The 21,241-nt window shown below is 35.1% G+C and overlaps 1 protein-coding gene across 3 annotated transcripts in view; it reads left to right on the forward strand.

Annotated features, from left to right (window-relative positions):
- Positions 1–21,241, forward strand: part of LOC150109456 (trafficking kinesin-binding protein 1-like) — a 574,911-nt gene that overhangs the window by 388,033 nt on the left and 165,637 nt on the right. The gene's annotated exons all lie outside the window — the stretch shown is intronic.

Here is a 21,241-nt window from a genome sequence, read left to right on the forward strand (position 1 = left end):
TTATTTATGTAACTATGACTGGAGAAGTAAATATATTAACTACTTATGTATTAGTGTGTTGTGAAGTGAAAAAAATTTCATGCATTTTTATAAGTGATATAAGACTTTATTATCATTTTATTATTATTATCATCAATGATATTTTTCACTACATTAACACTTAGGTTCTCAGTCATTTTTTTATGGTAAAAATCAAACAGTTTCTTCACTGCCATCGTAAACATTGAATATGTTGAATATCATAAAAACTCTCAGTAAAATTTAGATTAGGATTATAATATAAAAAAATAATATTTTGGGCAAATAAATACTTCTCTCTCAACTTCTAGGTTTTAATAACCACTATTAGCAGGCAAACTGACCTCATGAACACACACAGATTTACAGCCATGAATACTTACGACAATATGTGGAAGAGATAGGATCATCATCACATGTTGTTACGTCCATAGTTAACCATCTGTCACATCATGGTAGTCAACCTCCTGGATAGGAGACAGCACATGAATGGGATTAACAGTCAAATTCTATATATTCCATCACTGGGTAAAAATTGAGTAAGAAATAAGCTAATATTGCTGCCTGCTACATATCTACTTTAAGGTTTCCATGTTGCAATTAATCAGTTACCTCACAGTACAACTGAATGCTCTCTAAAGCACTGTTTCTTAAACTTTTTGAAATCCTACTTTTTTTACAAAACTCCTGTCACCATTTCCATTATTATTAGAAACATTATCTATAATTAACATAAAACTGATGATTAAACTGAAACTATTCTGATTTTTTTTTTTTTTTTAAACTAAAATTTCTCATGGACAAACAGAAAGGAATTATGATTTATGACAATGAACCTGCAAAATATTTTAATCAAGAAATCGCAATAAATAATATTACAAATAATAATGTAACATAACTGTTCTAGAAATAAGTAAATTTAATAATAATAAAAAAATTAGTATTTTCTCCATTCACTAACTATTTTTTTTTCAGAAACCTAGGGTTGCAAGGACACTGTTTAAGAAACACTGCTCTGAAAATAAAATCATACATGCATATCCTGTCCTTTCATTGGCCATATTCCATTATGACAAAATCAGTAATAATCAATACAACATGCATTTGTAATGATGGGTATATGCAAAACTCTATTTACATGATATTTTATCTATATTTACATAAACAAAACTGATGATTAAACTGAAACCTTTCTGGATTTTTTTATTTGTTACCTAAAAATTCTCATGTATGAGCAGAAGTGCATTTTTCAAGCCTTACTCACTATCTGTAATAATAATGTTATTCTTATTATTATTTACCGTTCATTATATAATAAATATATAACTCCTTAATAAACGTGGTACTCAAAAAAATAAAAAAAAATTGTAAATTTTTCTTTCAAACAAATGACATGTCACAAACAAAGATAATGCAATGTAATTGTGTGGCATCATCTGTAGTATTAATTACAACATTTAATACTATAAAAGTTGCAGCTTCTCATGCTGTTGTAGACTTTTTGTGAGTACAATGGTCATTAATACCATGAAAGGTGTTTTGCTTGCTTTTCACAATTAGGGATGTTTACTGTGAGATATTAGCAAAAAATTGAAGATTGACATCTTTCGATAGTAGTGGCTCTTCAGATAGAAACATGATGGGTGGTGTAAATTGGAATGAAGAAGCTGTCTATGGAGAAATAAAATTGCTACTCGATGTGATAATCACTGCAAAATTGTAAGGCTTCATTAGCAGAATGTTGGTACAAGCAAACCTGTTAGCAGATACAGCTTGAAATACAATCATCCCCCCCAAAAAATTCTGACTATAGCATATATTATTAATCTTTTTTTGTGAATATGTGGTTGTAATAATTGTCACTATGTCATAAGTGTCGTTGAAAACTTGCAAAGTTTGGTGTATATGAAAACTGTATTTAGGAGGACTCTTCACTATGCCATTAAGCCAAAAAAAAAAAATAAGCATTGTTTTGTTTTATACTGATAGTTTCCAATGATTACTGCATGAAAGAAGAGGTTATTTTCGTGTTTCCTGTAACTCTCTCGCTCCCATCACTTTCCTATAGATGCCCTGTTTCTGCATTATTTCTTCCTTCCTTTTTTATTTTATTTTTTATTGTATTTCCATGGATATGAGCGAGAGAGAGTCACTTCTGGATACAGTCAAGCATTCTGGAGGCGGTTGTTGATGCACCAGCCAAATGTGAGAGCAATTCTAAGGTTGGGCAGTTTTGAGATTTATAAAGTATTAGGAGTTGAGCAGAAAGGAAGTAGTTTAGAACAAGAATAAAAAAACAAAAAAAAAAAAAAAAAACATCATCTAGGAGGTTGAAGCTGTGGATGTGATTATGCCAAGATAGGTTAGATATGAGTCAGCCCAAGAAGAGAAAACTGATCTTGATTGGTGATTGTAATGTTATCGAAAGTATGTGAGAGTGAGGCATGGTCTTTCTTCCAGGAAATAAGGCAGGATGTTGTTTTGGTAGCATCAAAATTCATTCAGTTATCTTCACTCCACTTGAGAATAATAAAATTAGTTTAATCCTTTTAAACTAATTTTATTATACTCTAACCAAGTGAAAAAATAAACTTTCAACCACTTGAGAATGGTTAGAAGATCAGCATTTAAGGCAATTGTCTATAGAAGATCTTGAACTGTCAGTCATCTGAGTGCTACAAGGTTTTATGAATGACAAAGGGGAATGGAGCATACTGTCATCAGCAAAAGCTATAAATACAATTTGACATTAGTGAGAACTTATCATTAACGACGTCCTCTCCAGTGAACAGGAGAGGACATTGGTAGTTTACTTACAAAGAGTAAGAATGAGACCATAAGAAAGCAGCTTGGAAAGAAGGAGGCCACTGTTGTGTCCCCCTTTTACTGTCCTATAATTGTTAATTACTCTTACAAGCTTATTTTTTATCTTGTTTGTAACAAATTTTTTATTATACGTAATATCACCCAAATACAAGGTATCTAACTCTTGCTTCCCTTAGTGTCCTAAAACATTTATATTTTTTAGCTGCACCATTTAGGACATTTAGTTTATGAAAGAAAATCAAAACAAGAAGCAAATTCTTAAATATATTTAGGTGTGAAACAATTATGCAGTCGTGACCTTGAACTCGCAACTTAATCCCCCCCCCCCCCCGCTAGATTCATGCGTTATTACAAGCGGTGCATTGAATGGCAGTTTCAGACAACTGGGTTTTCAATGAGCAACGGTTTATTATACACATAAGCACAATATAATACATTAAAATTGTTAAACTTTAATTCAATACTAAGCTGAAACAATATAAAGCAATACTAGCAAAACACGAATGATATGTTATAAAATTCTATGCAGGAAGGGCAATTATGCCGCCACAGAACACTCCACACATACGATAAAAAGATATCCTCATAAATGTTAACAATTGACTAAAACTTCTCATCTGCCTGAGCACAATATTATGATACAATACCTTAATTAAACACAATTAGTTTACTCGATATTACTTGTGAGTTTACGTTAACTCACAAGTAATATCGATTAAACAGTCCTATCGCTACAATAGGAACACATATTAAATTCTTCAAACAGCTTTTATACAAAATGTAGATGACATGCATAAGTTTCTAGACACATGATTGTTTATCTATTAACTCTGACAAGCTTATTCTCTTTTTATTCTTCAATGCACTAAAGTCCTAGTTGAACTCTCGTTCAAGTCTTTCAATTGATCGGTAACTGAACTACAATCACAGCTGCATTAAGATTTGAAATAATATAAGATTTTAATCGATACCGTTTGATAAGGATTTTCTATGCTAGTTTCTGCTCTTACTCGTCTGTAATTTCTGAGGACGAATTCTTCTGTAGTGGACCATATCTAAGATTTCTCGGATCAAGGTGGACCTTCAAGTCTTCAGCACATTAAGCTTCTTCCAAGGAAACACAATGGATCTGCGCTTCTGTAGTTGTGAGATTCACTATGCGGGTACCTACTTCTCCACAGATTTTTTTTGTCAAGAACACGGTTGATATAACATGCAGTAGTTACCTTTCTTCTTAGCTGTACAGGTCCCTCCTTTCTATAATAGGGAATTGGGATCGAAATCCCGCTTACTTTGTTCCTTGTCGTGGCAGAAGGAGAGAACTCCTGCCCGTCACTCAGGAAACCACATAACCCATACGAAGACTGGAGAACCAAGAGAGATCCCTGTGGGGGGGGGGGGTGTCCTAACCTTTTTATACCATTACCCTACCGGCACCTTCTGCAATTAATCTCCCCCCCCTCCCCCCAATGTCTGGATACGCTTTCTGTGACCAGTTAGGGTGGAATTTTTCTGCTGAAATTCCCACGGGCTGTGTGCACGCGACTAACTCGTGGCGATGTCCAAAATCGGGAACTTTGACCTTGGACCTCACCTTTTTTCTTGTTAACTCTATGAGTCACATTTATTAAACTTTATCAGCTTATCAAAATTTTCTAAGAATTAACATAAACTTATAATCCCTTGTTTCAATTATTTAACAACGAGCCTTTACTTGCAAAAATTCTTATGACCTTCAAATCTTTTCATGTCTTGTGTCCAGAGGTGGGTAAGGTTAGCAAGGAGGTTTGTTGTAGAACAAGAATGGTGAAATCCATATTGGCATTCACTAAATAACCAATGAGTCTCTCTGTAGTAAAGAAGCTTTTTGTTGACGATTACTTTTTCCATTACTTTTGAGACTGCTAAAGTAAGAGCAATGAGACAACAGTTTGATTACTTTTAACTCCTTTTTAGGAACAGGCTGGATAAAATGGTATCCCAGATGGTGGGATACCATCTAGGCCAGAGGACTTATTAGTATCAAGGCTACTGAGTATTTTTCTACCCTTCTATTGAAGGATAGAAGGGCATACTGAGGGCAGTTTGTGAGATTGATGCTGAGAAGTCTGTCTTATCTTTAGGAGATTTGCCATTGTTTAATGGCAAGAGGGAGGTTGAAACATAGTAGGGCAGAAGTTTTTTGCTCAACAACCTTGAAATAGTACTAGACGATTCAACTGTCATTTAAACAGGAGACAAGCTTTTTGCATTTGATTCTTATACAGCCCACTTTAGATTTGTTGATGACTTTTTTGCAATTTTTTTTCAAGCTGCAGTGTTAGAGACTAGAGTTTTTTGTTTCAGCCATTGAGTATATGCTGTATTATCCAAGCCTTGGTTTCCAGTAGATGTGCTTTAGCACATTTTCTCGAAACCAAACTTTGGATAATTCAAGGATAGGCTAAATAATTTGAAATATCTTCTAAGTTTGAATAATTTGGAATATTTTTTGAAAATTGTTTGTTTTTAATGGGAGATTTTTTTTAACCAAGTATTCCACAAGTCCTTAAACCACATTGCATGCTCCTACTGAAGTCATGGAATTGAGCCCTTCCACACAGGGAAGGCTCAATTCCAGTCTGGTTGTGGTCTTAACATTTGTCCCAAGCAAGCTGTACTCGACTCCCTCTAGGCAAAACTTGACATAGTAAGCAATAGCAGGATATTTGTCAGCTGGTTGGGAAGCCTCTTCAAGTATTACAGGTTCCCATATATTGTCTGGTGTTGTGTTGGATCCTACTTCTTCTTCTAAATCTTTACCTTGGATCCGACATGCTAATCACTATGATGTTCTTAAACAACTGATAAGTTGTAAGTTGATTTCTAATTCAAATATAAAGAAAATTTATATTTAAAGATTGCGCCACTTTATATCTGAATTAGTTCAAGAATTGAAGATAAACCAACTATCCTTCCTTTATATGTTGTTATTATATATACTGGCCGAGTATATTTAACCTTTTTATCACTCCCGCTTTGGTTCGAATATTTTATGAATGGTGCAGTAAAAGAGATTCAGGCAAAATACAACATTAGATTAACAAAACAAACATTTAATTTTATAATCACAAATTATACACTTAAGATCAAAATACTAAATAAGTTATTATAAATACTTCAGCCTTTCTGATAATACTGTCATACAAATTCAGACAATGGTAAATCTGTTATCTCTAATACAGTCTTCACACAGTTCACTTAACACTTGATAAAGCTTAATGTCATAAAATTCCTTAGTGTTCATTCACATTAACATCTCATAGTTTTTTTTTAGTTTCAAATACAATTTATTGGTGGCAATACTTTTTCACAAGCTTACACTTTTAAATCTACGCTTCAGCTAACCTCCACAACAGTTACTGTTAGTATTGGGATATTCTAGGAAGAAACACACTCATATCTCTGCATAGGAATATTGATGGTTGGAATATTCTTACCGACAATTTTCCTTCTTCATATACTTATGTGCGAACACTTTTTGTAACTGTATACACTTTAATCAATTAATGACACTCATTTAAAATAAAATCTTCTTAGAAATAACTGGATTAATTAATGGTCACAATACACACAATCAAATGTTCTTGCATAGATCAAACCGCTTGCACTACATTTGACATCACTTAACTAATTCAGTGTTCTACTAACAACTCTTGTACTAAGGTAACACACAATAATTCCTTAACTTGAAGTTTAATATGCACAATTGCCTACTCCTTCGACATCAATTTAATCCTTTAGGTACCATAATTCTTAACACCGCTATCATTAAACTCAACTTTGTTGCCTCTGTTTATTCTCTAGTTACTTCGTGCTATGCTTCAAGTTTCCGTGTGTCCTTGAAAGGTCGGCCCTGAAATTAAATCTCAACTCAAGTATTGCTAGTCTATTTAGTAGTCACTCAGCTGTTTTCTGTAACTATAATTGTTATTCTACAACTCATTAGCTAACCGCCTCTCGACTAGTAGACTATTTAGCTGCTTGAGTGACTTGCCGACTCGCTATTATCGCACTGTGATTCCCGAATGCTCCGATTCCAACCTAATGCCAATCTCTCTCTTATAAATCTCTAATGCTCTCCCTTTTCCAGCGTTCCTCGCTTTTTATCTCTGTTCTTCTCGCCTAAATTGTTCATGTGATTTCTTTCTAAAACTCTTTTCAATAAACCTTCTCACGTGGTGTTCCAAAAACGTGCTCACTCACTTATATACGTTTCCATGACAACCAAACAAAATATAATAAAATTGAGGTATTGCATAATGCTAAACTTCTACAAACAGGAACAAAATAAGAATATTTACATTTCAATTAATGCGCAATTAAATTATTAAATATAAATTCTATATTAACATAGAAATAAGCTAAATAGCTTGATAATATTTTAACACAGAGTTTTTCTACTATTAAAACATATATTCTTGATTAAATAATTAAATATTAGATAAAATTAAAGGTAGTTATATGAATATTAAATTGTAAAATAAGTTGTTTACATTAAATAATATTTACAAGTCTAGCCTTTGTGATGGAAGATCATGTTGGATTCTGAAGTAAATAATAATTACTTTAATCTCTACATAATCAGAATCCAACAGTTGATTTGTGGAAACTGCTTTTCTGCCCTACTCTTAAATGGAGAAAGTATTGTCATCTTTGTTCAATAATTATGGTTTAGAGAACATGCCCAGAAAAGCCACTACTATCACTGCATGTAAGAAGAAATAGAGGAATCAAACCAGAGACACCACTAGAAATAAAATGTGACAGTAATCACTTCAATCAATAAGCAGGGTACTGATATTTCACTGGAAAATGCAAGTCCTCTACCATCTAGAGGTCTAGCTGGCATTTCCTCCAATTATGGCAGGCATGTTTTTAAGGAAGCAGTATTCTCCTCACTAGAATTCCATATGTGGAAACAGGGCATACCACAGGAAGGTAGGATTAACTTGGCTATGTGAGGATATATATTGTGCATTGCTAGTCCATTAATGACCCAAACTACTTCATATTTTCCAAAAATACAGTTTGTGCAATCTACTAAGAAGCATAGCTGCTATTCATATTGGGATTTTAATGATTGAAACATTTTATGATTTCCATTCGTTTTGCTCTTTCTCTGTTTTATTGGATTCCAATAAGAATGTGAGCAATATTTTGCTATAACATTTAATGCACCTGTTTGTTAATTAACTGCCTTGGCATCAGTTCTATACACCCAAATGTAACAAGAAAGAAATATGCATTTTCTAAATTCAAAGAGCTTTTAACTTGTCCAAAGGGGATGCAAACATCTACGTGTTATGCAGAATTCTGACATGTTAGCTTTTCATTGAAAAAAAAGCTCCTGGAGTTGCTGGAGAAAAAAAAAAAACTGGAGTTACTGAAAGTAGTAAAATGAACTGAAAGTAAATGAATATTTACTGAAAGTAGTAAATGAACACCTTTTGGATTGGATGAATTGAAAGGAGATAAATTTTTTATGAGAGAGGACTTGAAAGTATTGTTAAAGGTAGCGAAAGAAAAGAGTGACAGAGTTAGGATGGTGAGTCTGTTGCCGCAGTACGACAGAGAGAAGTTTAGAAGGAGGGCCATAATCTCAAATGACTTTATGCGCAGGTTATGCAGACAGTGTGGTGTGGAATTCGTGGACTTGTGGAATGAGTTTGATGGGCGAAAGGATTTATACAAGATGGATGGCCTGCATTTGAATGGATTTGGTGTGCGGAGACTGGAAAAAGTGTTGCTGAATGAAGTGAAAATGGATGTGCAGAACCAGGGAAACTAGAACTACCAAGGAGGGCGGGAAGTGGATATGCGAACATCAGTGAGACAGTTGAGTGTAAGAATGCATATAATGTACCCGAACCAGTACTGAGGACAAGTAATCGGAATGGGATAGTTAGAATAACGCATCAAGATAGGGGTGGGACAAAGGGACCTCTGCATTTCATGTATACTAATGCCAGGAGTATGAGGAACAAGAAGGAAGAGTTTTTGGCCTTGGCCACAGGTTATTGGCATTAGTGAAACATGGCTGACGGAAGATGATATATTTAGTGGGATAGAAGGTGTAGGTTATAGTGTGTTTAGGAGGGACAGAGAGAATAAAATGGGGGGAGGAGTGTTATTGATGATAGCTGATGAACTGCAGCCAAGGAGAATTGAAGTTGTATTGCAGGATAGTGAAAAGAGCTCATTTGAAGCTATTTGGTGTGAGATTGAGACTGGCAGAACAAAATATACAGTTGGGTGCTTATAGACCAGGTGATGGAATAGATGGTGGAGATAGTATGCATAAACAAATTGATGAAATGAGTGGAAAGAGAGTAATTATTATGGGGGATTTCAATTGATTGGAAGGAGGAGAGGACACATGTGAGGAAGGAACTGGATTTTATTAAATTATTAAGGGATAACTATCTGAGACAGCATGTAATAGAAAATACTAGGGGTTTGAGAGTGCTTGACCTAGTAAAAGCATCTGAGAATTTGACTGTAATGAATATAACCATGTTGCTGCCTATTGGTGAGAGAGTGATCATAAGGTACCTTGGAGGTGGCTGAAGGTGTGGAATTTTCGATTAAGACAGGGTATATGTGGAATTACCGTGCTGGCAAGTATGACAAGCTTAGGAAATTGCTTGGTTCAGTGCCATGGCATGTAAAACTGCAAGGGCTGGATGTCGATAGAGCATGGGAAGTGGTCAAGGAGCATTTACAGGACGTTATGGCTGATTGTATACCTAGGGTCCGAATAGTAAAACAAGTAGGGGTTAAATGGATGAATAGCACCATTAAGCTTGAGCTGCAAGGAAAGAAACAACTGTGGAGGGAATTTAAATAGAAAGGTGACTTGCAGGCACACAAACGGTATAAAGTGCAGTCCAGAAGGGTAACGAGTGTGGTAAAAAAAAAGCAAAAGCGGATTATGAAAGGAAACTAGCAATGCAAGCTAAAGAGAATCCCAAACAGTTCTTTCAATATGCTACAAGCAAAAAAAAAACTGTACACGGCAGAATGATTTTAAGGAATGCCGATGGTAAGGAGGTCACTGAATCAGTTGATATAGTAGAATTACTGAGCGAGCCCTTTGCAAGAGTATATCATCCAGGTGGTGACATTGAAAGAATGAAGGAACCATTAGTTTATACGTGAATTGTGATGAATGAAGTGGAGGTGAATAGTCTATTACAGAACCTTAATGTGAATACATCTGTGGGATTGGATGGTATACAGGCACGGGTTTTACATGAAACGGCTAAAGAATTATCAGTGCCCTTGACCATGTTGTTTAATCTGAGTCTCGGATCTGGTTTAGTCCCGAAGGTGTGGGAAGAGGGGAAAATAGTTCCACTACATAAAGGAGGATCCAAGACTACTGTTGCAAATTACCGACCGATCAGCATATCAGGAGTCATTGTCAAGATCTTGGAGAAAGAAGTAAAGGGGAAAATACAGGAATGGATTGATGAAAATGAGATGGTGTACGGGAGCATGACTTTGTGAAGGGTAGATTATGCCTCAGTAACTTGCTCAAGTTTTATAACACAGTGACAGATGAACTGGATAAGGGTAATGGGTTTACAGTGATACTGTTGGAACTAGCTAAGGCCTTTGACAGGATACTACATGGAATTCTAATCCATAAACTGCAACAAATGGGAATGGATATAGGGTTGGTGAGATGGATAGGTGGGTGGTTGATGGAGAGATATCAGAGAGTAGTTTATTCAGGAGTAGAGTCCAAAAGACAGTCTGTGACTAGTGGTGTGCCAGAAGATTCTGTTCCTGGACCACTGCTGTTTAATTTGTTCATTAACGATATAGGGAAGGATCTAAGAGGAGCAGTTCATTTGTTCGCTGATGATGCAAAGTTGGGTAGGGCAATAGTGAATGCAGAAGATGTCAAAATCTTGCAGGATGATTTGGATAGATTGGAGTTCTGAGCTAAGGGGAATGGATGTCAGTTTAATGTGACAAAATGTAAGGTTATGGGGTGAAAAAATTAGCAGCGGTATACCACATTGGTGGAACTGTACTCCAGGAGATTGATGAGGCCAGGGCCTTGGAAGTGTTGGTGGATAGGGAGATGAAGTTTAGGGGGCACATTGCAAAAGTGGCTAAATCAGCTCATCAACTCACTTGGTTGTTGAAAAATACTTTGACGAGCAGAGCCAAGCAAGTTATTGTTTCTCTGTACCGAGCCTTGATAAGACCTCATCTTGGCTACTGTGCCCAGATTTGGTCACCTAGGTTTCTTCTTGATGGGGAGGAGGTGGAGAGGATCCAGAGGCAAGTGACCAAGATGATAGCAGGTCTATGGAATGAACCTTATGAGAACAGGTTGAAGATTTGTGGGTTGCAGAAATTGGTTGATAGGCAGAAAAGGAGAGATATGATTGAGACATTCAAATTGCTGAAGGTTTCTATAGGATTAATTCAGAGGATATTTTTGAGATCAGAACTGGTGGTGAGAGAACTATTGGACATCTATGGAAGCTGGGCAAGTGTGTGGTTAGCAAGGGTGTTAGAGCTGGGTTCTTTACCTTTAGAGTGGTAAATGTGTGGAATAAGCTGCCAGAGTCTGTTGTGGGTGCTATGACAGTGAGTGAGTTCAACGCAAGGTATGATAGATACTATGAGAATGTCAAATAGTTGTGTGGACATGATGTTTAGGGCCTCCCTCGATGAGTTTAAGGACTCCCTGGAGTCACCCGTAATAATAATAATTTCAGCTTTGGAAATGGGATTTCAAGATACTAAAGCTTTTAATCAGGTCATTTACTCCTACTGCCTTTTCAGATTTCTATTTTTATTTTATTTTATTTTTTTTTTTTACTTCCATTATTGAAATGTATTCATAACTGCATTTTTCCCAACAATTTAATGTATTTTTCATTAAATTATGACTTGCATAATCATTGTAAATGAATCCATTTAATCACCTAACGTTAATACTTTAGACGATTTTCATTGCTTGGTGTTAGGCTACCACTATGACTATTAGCAGCCTGAAGTGACTTGAATACGTACTGTTTTATTTCTAGAGCAGGATTTTCTGATTATTTAACTTATATAATGCACTATGGATTTATAACATTTTGTTGTGACATTGTCATAAATGAAAAAATAAACTGCTGATCAAATTACAGGTTTAACAAATGATGCTGTTTCAGAAGAAACTGTATATTCCTTGAGGGTTCATGCTAGTAATTATGATTTTTCTTTCATTTTTGTTTTGTATTTGGTCACTTAAACATTAAAACTTGAGCTTTTTCTTGGTTTTATTCATTGACTAGATATTTGTAAATAATATGTACGAATTGTCATATTCGTGCATATTAAGTTTCACCAGCTATTCTGTCTGGCTTCTTCAGGACAAGTATAACAGTACAAACTAACGTTTGCTAGTAAAAAAGAAGAATGGAGTAACACAGTCAAATAAATTAAAACTGACGCATAACATCGTAAGCATGGAATGTGGTGTATCATAAGGTACGTTCCTTTGAAAAACTCAAATGTAAAAAAGCTAGAATTTTAAACCATCTAACCTTCTTGAAAAGATGTAGACTTCAACATCATTCCCAAGTTTTTAACTATTAAAGAGCAATTACAATCAAAAAAGAGCAAAACATATTTACTTTAAGGCATCTTTGTCTTTACTCCATGAAAGAATTCAACACGTTAGATTTGTACGTAGTAAAATAGACCTCAGATGCATGAAACTTTTTGAAGACATCTCCAACAGCATAGATAGCAACCTATGGAATATTCTTGATCGCATGGTTCAAAACAGTTTTGACAAGATTTTTTCTAACCAGTAAAAAATCTGAAATTAAAAAATTCGATAGACATTATGAAAGAAAATACAACTCAAGACTGAGTCTCCTGGATGAAAAAGTCATTTTCAATCTTTCAGACTATACATTATCAAAACCAGAAGCCGACATACTAAAGAAAGGTTTCAACTTTGCTATCACTCCAGATCACATTCCAAAGATTGATATTATTAGCAACATAAAAAAGGCACTCTCTTCATTTCTGGAAACAGTAGCAAATGATATCCGATTAAAAAGCACTATTATCCTTTCAACTTCAAAACCACCAAAACTTAATATAACTCCTCTTGAAAAGTGAGCCCTCTCAAACCTAAAGAAGAACAAAGATATAATCATCCTAAAGGCAGACAAAGCAACTCGATGGTCATTTTGAATACCAAAGATTACCGAGTTACTTTCAGACACATCAACCTATCGCATGTTAGATTTCGATCCAACTTTAAAAAATCAAAAAGAGACTAATAACCTATTACAGAACATGATTAGGTGATCTTCAGACTTACAATGAAGTCTGAAATCTCTACACCCACTGACACCACGTTTATATGGTGCACCAAAAGTGCACAAAATTGGAGTTCTGCTTGCACAAAATTGGAGTTCTACTCTGCCCGATCGTTGACAGAAGAAATTTTCCTACATACCTATTAGCTAAATATCTAGCCTGCCTTTTGAAAGATAATATAAAAAAATCAGATTCCTTCGTAAAGAATTCTAAGCATTTCACTGAAAAATGAAAAGGCATCTCCATCTTAAAAACAGACATCCCCGCAAACTTAGGCGTGGTTTCGTTATTTACCAACGTACTTGTTGAAGAAGTTATCAAGATCCTAGACAATCTCTATCCAAATGACACAGCTCAGCTTTTTCACCATTGCCTCAAATTGAATTATTTCAAAGTGAATGACAATTTATGAACAACTTGTTGGCTTAGCCATGGGCAGGTCCTTATCACCTCCCTGCGCTGATCTGGTCATGGAAAAACTAGAAGCTGACATCCTTTCCAAATTAAATCCAAAGCCGTTGGTTTGGTGGAGATATGTAGATGATGATTTCATAATTTGGAGAGGCGCAGAAACTATCTTATTTTATTTCCTTACAAAAATAAATTCCTTCCACCAAAAAATACAGTTTGCGTTAGAGCTTGAAAATAATAGCCAATTGCCTTTTCTAGATACACTAATAAAGAAACAAGAGAATGGACAAATCCAGCTCATAATCTATTGAAAACCAACAGACTCTGGACATTACCTGCACTTTAAATCGTCTCACCATATTGCACAAAAACTCAGCATAATACATATGCTTAAAAATAGAGCGACCAATATTATCTCAGAAGAAAAAGATCTTCTTGATGAACATGCTCTCATATCTCAATCCCCAGTAAACAACGGTTACCCAAGAAATATAATCAAAAAGATTCTTCATAGAAACCCTCCACAGCAGCAACCTCCTGTTGTGCAATATACATCGTCCATCATCATCCCTTATGCAGGCTCGGTGTCAACAAAAATAGCCAAACTCCTTAAATTTTTGAATTTCAGAAACTCTCAAACCTGTCAAGACAATACTCCACATTTTAAGAATCCCCAAAGGACATTAATCCTCCTCTTGAAATACGCCGATGTATACAACATCCCATGTTCCTGTGGATTAGATTACATAGGACAAACATCAAGAAGCCTGGAAGTTCGAAAAAATGAACATATAGGGGATGTGAACAACAACAGAACAGATACTTCAAGATTAGCCCATCACTTCTTGATCTCTAACCACACCATCGATTGGAATAACAGCTCCATGCCTTATATAGAAGATTTTCGATGTAAAAACTTCAAAGAAGCTGTGGTTGTACTCCATTCTGGAGAAAATCTAAACAGAAATCAAGGAATGATTCTGAAAGACATTTGGAAAAGCTTAATAAGTTCACTCAGCTTACCAGAATTTCATTTCGCTAAAAACTATATAACGCGCTCAATAAACAATGACTGATACACCACGTTCCATGCTTATGATGTTACGTGTGAGTTTTAATTTATTTGACTGTGTTACTCCATTCTTCTTTTGTTACTAGCAAAAACGTTAGTTTCTACTGTTATATTTGTCCTGAAGAAGCCAGACAAAATAGCTGGTGAAACTTGTAGATAATTCATGCATATCATTTACAAATATCTGGTCAACGAATAAAACCAAGAAAAAGCTCAAGTTTTATTGATTTTTCTTTTCTTTCTTCAGTTTTCAATTTGTTTCTTCATTAGCTTTTAGAAGATTTTGTTTCTTCCTTCATGTTTTATGTTCACATATGCCTTCATCTTTTATGTTCTTTTCAAAATCTTCCTACGATTTGCCTAGTCACCTTTACATAGACCTTACCATTCCTTTATTTGTTTGTATTATTTAAGATCATATGCATGCTGATTTACTTTCATTTTCTGTATGAGTTCTTTTCATGTGTCTTCTTTAAATTCATGACTCTGCAGGGGATCTTTTTTGAACCTTTGTAGACAATTTCACATGCTTCTTTTACAGTCTGTTAGTTTCTTTCCCCCTTCCAAGTTTGCCATTCAGTTTGTATAGTTTGGTTCTTGTTTATTCATTTCCTTCCTACTTCCAACAATATTTATACATTTGAGTCAGTAGTCGCAAGCTCCTAATCTATGCACGTTCCTAAATCTGTGCAAGTATGCCAACGGTATAATCATATAAGACATCAGTATATCAAATTTGGTAAAATATTTCAAAATTCGATGCAGTTTTTCAAATAAAATTTTACAGAACTAATAATCGCACGTAGCTTATATTTTCTATTAGTTTACCACATCTTAAAAGAATATCACCTTAGTAATATTCATGCATGTTGTTAACAAAACACACGTGTCGAAATGATTATTTTACTTATTACTAATAAAATAACAATTTGACGTTTTGACCCCTGTATTGAGGTCATCATCAGAAGGATACATGTGTACACAGAACCAAGCTACATGCTCTTGCACTCTGTACTGGTAAATTAAATCTACACTGTTAATTGATCTTTTTCTTAGCCTGTCCTCTAGCGAAAATAAAATAAAAGTTGAGAAAATAAATAAATCATCATCATCAAATTCCTGCCATGTACCCTCAAGGGGTGTACAGGATATGATAGTACTACATGAAAAAATTACATCAATACTAACTTCTTATCTACAATTTTCCTCCAAATCAGTCTGTTACTTGTCAAGACTCCAACATTATCAGATCTTATATTTCTATCGTCTAAGGCACTTTGTACCGTACCAATCCACCTATATCTTGGTCTTCCTCTGGGTCACTTTCCTGCCAACCTAGCAGAGAACACTTGTTTTGCTAATCTTTCCTCTCCCATTCTATTTAAGTGACCATACCACCTGAGATTAGCTCTCCTAACGCATTCCTGGATGCTGACAATGTCAAGTTATTTCCTAATATCCTCGTTTTCAATATGATATTGCCATCGATGCCATCTGTTCATGCCTCTAATTTTTCTCAGGACTCTCATATCTGCGGTCTCTAGTCTTTGGTCAAGTGTTTTACTTCTGACCCAGCTCTCAGATCCATAAGTTAAAACTGGTTTGAACACTGTCTTGTATAATACAGCTAATTTAGTGTTCCGACTAATTTCTCTCTTACTCCATATGAATTTATTCAATTGACTTCCCACCATACCAGCTTTGCTGATTCTGTTGTCTATTTCTATATTTAATTTACCATCTTCAGTAAAAATCGTGCCTAAGTAGCTGAAATGTTTTACTTGTTCCACAGGTTCTCCATTCACAACACAGGTGACATTTTCAACGATTCTGCCTATTTTCATTGTCTTTGTCTTTTTATTGCTGACCTTCATACCACATCTATTACAACAGTTATTCAATTTAGTCAGAGCATCTTGCAGACTTGTAGCGGATTTATTTAGAAGTATAACATCGTCCGCATAAAGCAAAGAGCTGACATTAACATCTCCAATTTTGATATCATGTTTAATACCACTTTCCTTCTTAATGTGATCCATATAGATAATGAATAGCAGAGGAGATAATGTACATCCTTGTCTCACACCAGATTTAACATTAAACCATCTTCCTGTACTTCCTTCAATTCTAACTGCTGACTTACAACTCAAATAAAGACTAAGTATTGCTTGATATAGTGCCCCATTGATACCATATAACTGTAGCATATTGAATAGCTTCTCTCTTGGCACCTTGTCATATGCCTTTTCCAGATCGACAAAACTTAAATACAGATCTTTGTTATATTCCCATGCTTTCTCGACTATTTGTCGTAAAGTGAAGATCTGATCCTGCCAGCCTCGATTTAGCCTGAATCCAGCTTGTTCTTCACCAAGCTTTTCTTCCACAATTCTTCTCCATCGTTTCTCAAGTATACTTGCATAGATCTTGCCAGGAACACTTAGTAGGGAAATACCTTTGTAATTCTCTCATTCAGTTTTATTTCTCTTTTTATATATGGGTATTATGAGAGCTCAACTCCAATCATTGGGAATTCGTTCCTCTGTCCAGGCTTTCTGAACTATGCAGTGCAGCCACTATAAGACTTTTATACCAGCATATATTTCAGCATTTCTGGTCAAATATCATTACTCCTGCTGCCTTTCCGCATTTCAAGCCTTTGATGGCTTTTTCTACTTCAAGTATGGATATGTATTCCTGACTGTATGCCAGTCGAGTGCTGTTTACCACTGTGCCATCACTGCTTGTTTCATTTAGCAATTTTTCGAAATAATTACTCCATACTTCAAGGATATCTTTTTCTCCTATTTTCCTGTCACCTATATCATCTCTAACTCCTTTTACAGCACTCTTTCCTCCATTCCTAAGCTTCTTCAACAAACTCCAGAATATTTTGCCACCTTCTTGATATTGATTTTCTATATTCTTGCCAAAGTCCTCCCATGACTTTTTTTTACACTGTTTTACACAGTGTATAGCTTTCTTACATTTGTCTCTGTATTCTCTAAGAGCACAAGCTGACTTATTTGCCAGGAACTTTTGATATGCTTCTTTTCTTTCACTGCCTCTTTAACTTCCTGTGTCCACCATGGAGTTTTAATTTTTCTATCCTTGCAGACAACTTCACCACATGTCTCTCTAGCTGAATCAATCAGGGCTTTCTTCAAGGCTTCATTCCTGTTCTCAAACTCTTTCATTTTTTCTTCAATAATCTTTGTGTATTTTAGTTTACAGTTCACATCTGAGAGCTGCTTAACTTTTATTCGCTTTAAAACTTTCTTACATGTTATTCTTTTCAATATGAAATTCAATTTTATCCTGCTCAAGACTAAATAGTGATCACTTCCAATTTCCAATCTTCTGTGCACTCTGGTGTCCTGTACCAGGGAGAAAACTTCACTATCAACAATAACATAGTCAATGAGACTTTTCTTATTCCTTGCCTCTTCTCTCCATGTGAATTTGTGCCCATTTTTATGTTGGAACATGGTGTTAGTAATAACCAGACCATGTCCTGAGCAGAAATCCAACAAGTATTTGCCATTATTGTTAGCTTTGCTCTTTTCTCCAAATTTTCCCAAAATATTCTTGTATGTCTGACAATCATTTCCTACTCTGCTATTTAGATCCCCAACAAGGACCAACTTTTCCTTTTTCATTGTGTCAGTTGCTTTTTCTAAAGCATCAAAAAAATTCCTCCACTTCTACCTTAGTAGAACCTTCTGTGGGACCATAGGCACAAATAAGTCTCATTGTCCAGTTGCCCATTCTCATATTTGCCCACATTACTCTACTTGAGAACTGCCTACCATTCAAGAAGATTAGCCTCGTATTTTGTGTTGAATACTATGGCTGCTACTCCTTTTCCTTGATTGTCATTGCCTGAATATAACATTTTATATTTATTGCTCAGAAAGATCTCATCAGTTTTTGTCTTTTTTGTTTAAGTCTCCCGTATTATGTCGATCTGGTACTTATCCAATTCCTTAGCTAGCTCCATTTCTTTGCCATTCAGGCTTCTTATGTTGATAGTACTGATCTTTAACTCTGGTGATGTTGAGTTGGGGTGTGTTTTCAGATTTGTTCCAGTAGCTGACTTTTTGCTGTTTGCCCTGGTTCCCTGGCGAAAACACCGGGGGCTTGTTTAACCGGGCGATGCCTCAGCCGGCATGAAATTTCGTCATGTTGTACCATCATTTTTTATTTTGGTTTAACCAATAAGAATACAATTAGGTCGGCTAAATCCCAAATTGCCAGCCCATCCTCGTTTGTTCAGCATCCAAGTAGATACCCAACAGGGTGCACCACGAGAAGGTGAGGCTTGGACATTAGGTCAGAAGCCCTGGTCGGTTCTCCGCATTCCTTTAAAGGCTATGCGGAGGTCTCCTGTCAGTTATACAGCTTTGACCCTTAAGCATCCCCCCAAAAAAAATAATAAATAAATAAATGAAATATATATATATATAAAATTCTAATCAATAAATAAAATAAATAAAAAAACTACAATAAACTCTGCTAAAGTCCTCATATACTAAGATTCTTCTGGATTTGTACAGTTCCGATTGTTATACTATGGTTTTCTTCAGGCCTTATACAATTCAAGTTGCTATGGAATGTTAAGGGAGAAAAAAAAATAAAGGTTGCAGATGGGTCCTCCACATTCTTGGAATGGTTAGGCCATCAGTTTTGTTCAGATTTGGGTTATGCTTCTGCATTTCACATACTTCTTTGAATTTCCTCTCGAACCAGGTTTTGTTGCAGTGTAGGAACTCGGTATATTTTCAATCAGTTCTGTGGTATGTTTGGAGTGAGTGGTCAGAAAGGCCAGTTTTTCCGAAATGGAGGTATTTAATGGTTTTTCCAAAACCGCCTTTCTGGCCACGCACTCCAAACATACCACAGAATTGATTGGAAAAATACCAAGTCCCTACACCACACCAAAACCTGGTTCGAGAGGAAATTCAAACAAGCATGTGAAATGCTCAAGCATAACCCAAATCTGAACAAAAAGATGGCCTAACCCTTCCAAGAATGTTGAGGACCCATCTGCAATCTTTATAGCAACCAGAATAAGCCAAAGAAAAATCCCAATACCAAGAAGACTTGAAGGTTTTTTTTTTTTTTTTTTTTTTTCCCTTAACATTCCATAACAACTTTGAACTGTAGAAGGCCTGAAGAAAATCATAGTATAACAATCGGAACTGTACAAATCCAGAAGAATCTTAGTACATGAGGACTTTAGCAGAGTTTATTGTAGTGTTTTATTTATTTTATTTATTTATTAGAATTTTTTTAATATATATGTTTTATTTATTTATTATATTTGTTTTCTCAACTTTCGTTTTATTTTATTTTATTATCACTAGAGGTCAGGCTAAGAAAAAGATTAATTAACAGCGTAGATTTAATTTACCAGTGCAGAGTGCAAGAGCATGGAGCTTGGTTCCCTATACACATGTATCCTGATGATGATGACCTCAATAGAGGGGTCGAAACATCAAATTGTTATTTTATTAATAATAAGTAAAATAATCATTTCAACACCTGTGTTTTGTGTCCTTAATTCAGAAATATGAATGCTGATCACCATGTAACCTTAAAAGAAAGAACCGTAGTAATATATTTTCATTCTTTTGAAAATTATATTTGAACATTTGTAAGTTATAAATCCGTTTGGACTGTCCGGTTTTTATTCCCTTGAAATTTATGAGTAAAAGGATTTGTCAGCTTGGCTGGTTACCAACCATCTGCAGCCTAGTCTGGTGATGGAGCTGCCATCTTAAGGTCTTAGGAAGATATCATAGGAATGTATTCACCCGAAGAAGGAAAGAAATCTGAAACAGTAGAATTCTATAAAAACCTCCAAAAAGATTTAATAGGTAATCAAGGAGAAAACATCATAAATAACAATGGAAGAGAAAGGGAATTTGTGGCCTATAATAGTTTGAAAATCACCAACAGCTTCTTAAACATAAAGATATACATAAATATACATGGGAAGCCAAAGGGTATAAAAGCATCATTGACTATATAATAATGGGTGAAAAACTAAAGAAATTGCAGAATATACAGAGGATACAATATTGACTCAGACCACCATTTATTAATCAGTACTATTAAGATCCTAAACCAGAGAAATAGAAACAATACAAGAAACACAAAAACAAAAGCAGGAGCAATTTAAGATAGAACTGTTACAGCAAGACAGTATCAGAGAACTATTATATTTCAAAGAAGACTTACAAATCATATAAAGAAAATAAATGAAGATACAGATATAGAAAATGAATGGCAAAACATTAAACAAATAGTAAAACAAGCAGCATATGAAGCCATAAGAACAAAACTGCGAAGAAAAAGGAAAGGACTAAGAATCTTTAATAAGAAAGAAAAAAGAAATCTACCTTAAATGGTTAAATGACAGAACCATAAGAAATGAAATAGAATATAAAAGAATCAGAGCAATAACGAAGAGAAAGTAGGAAAATCAGAAGTCAAGACTGGGAAAATTTGTATCAAGATTAGAGC

This window comes from Typopeltis vanoorti, chromosome 2 (assembly GCF_054136105.1).
Source record: "Typopeltis vanoorti isolate ZY-2024b chromosome 2, IOZ_Tvanoo_1.0, whole genome shotgun sequence".
Classification (NCBI taxonomy): domain Eukaryota; kingdom Metazoa; phylum Arthropoda; class Arachnida; order Uropygi; family Thelyphonidae; genus Typopeltis; species Typopeltis vanoorti.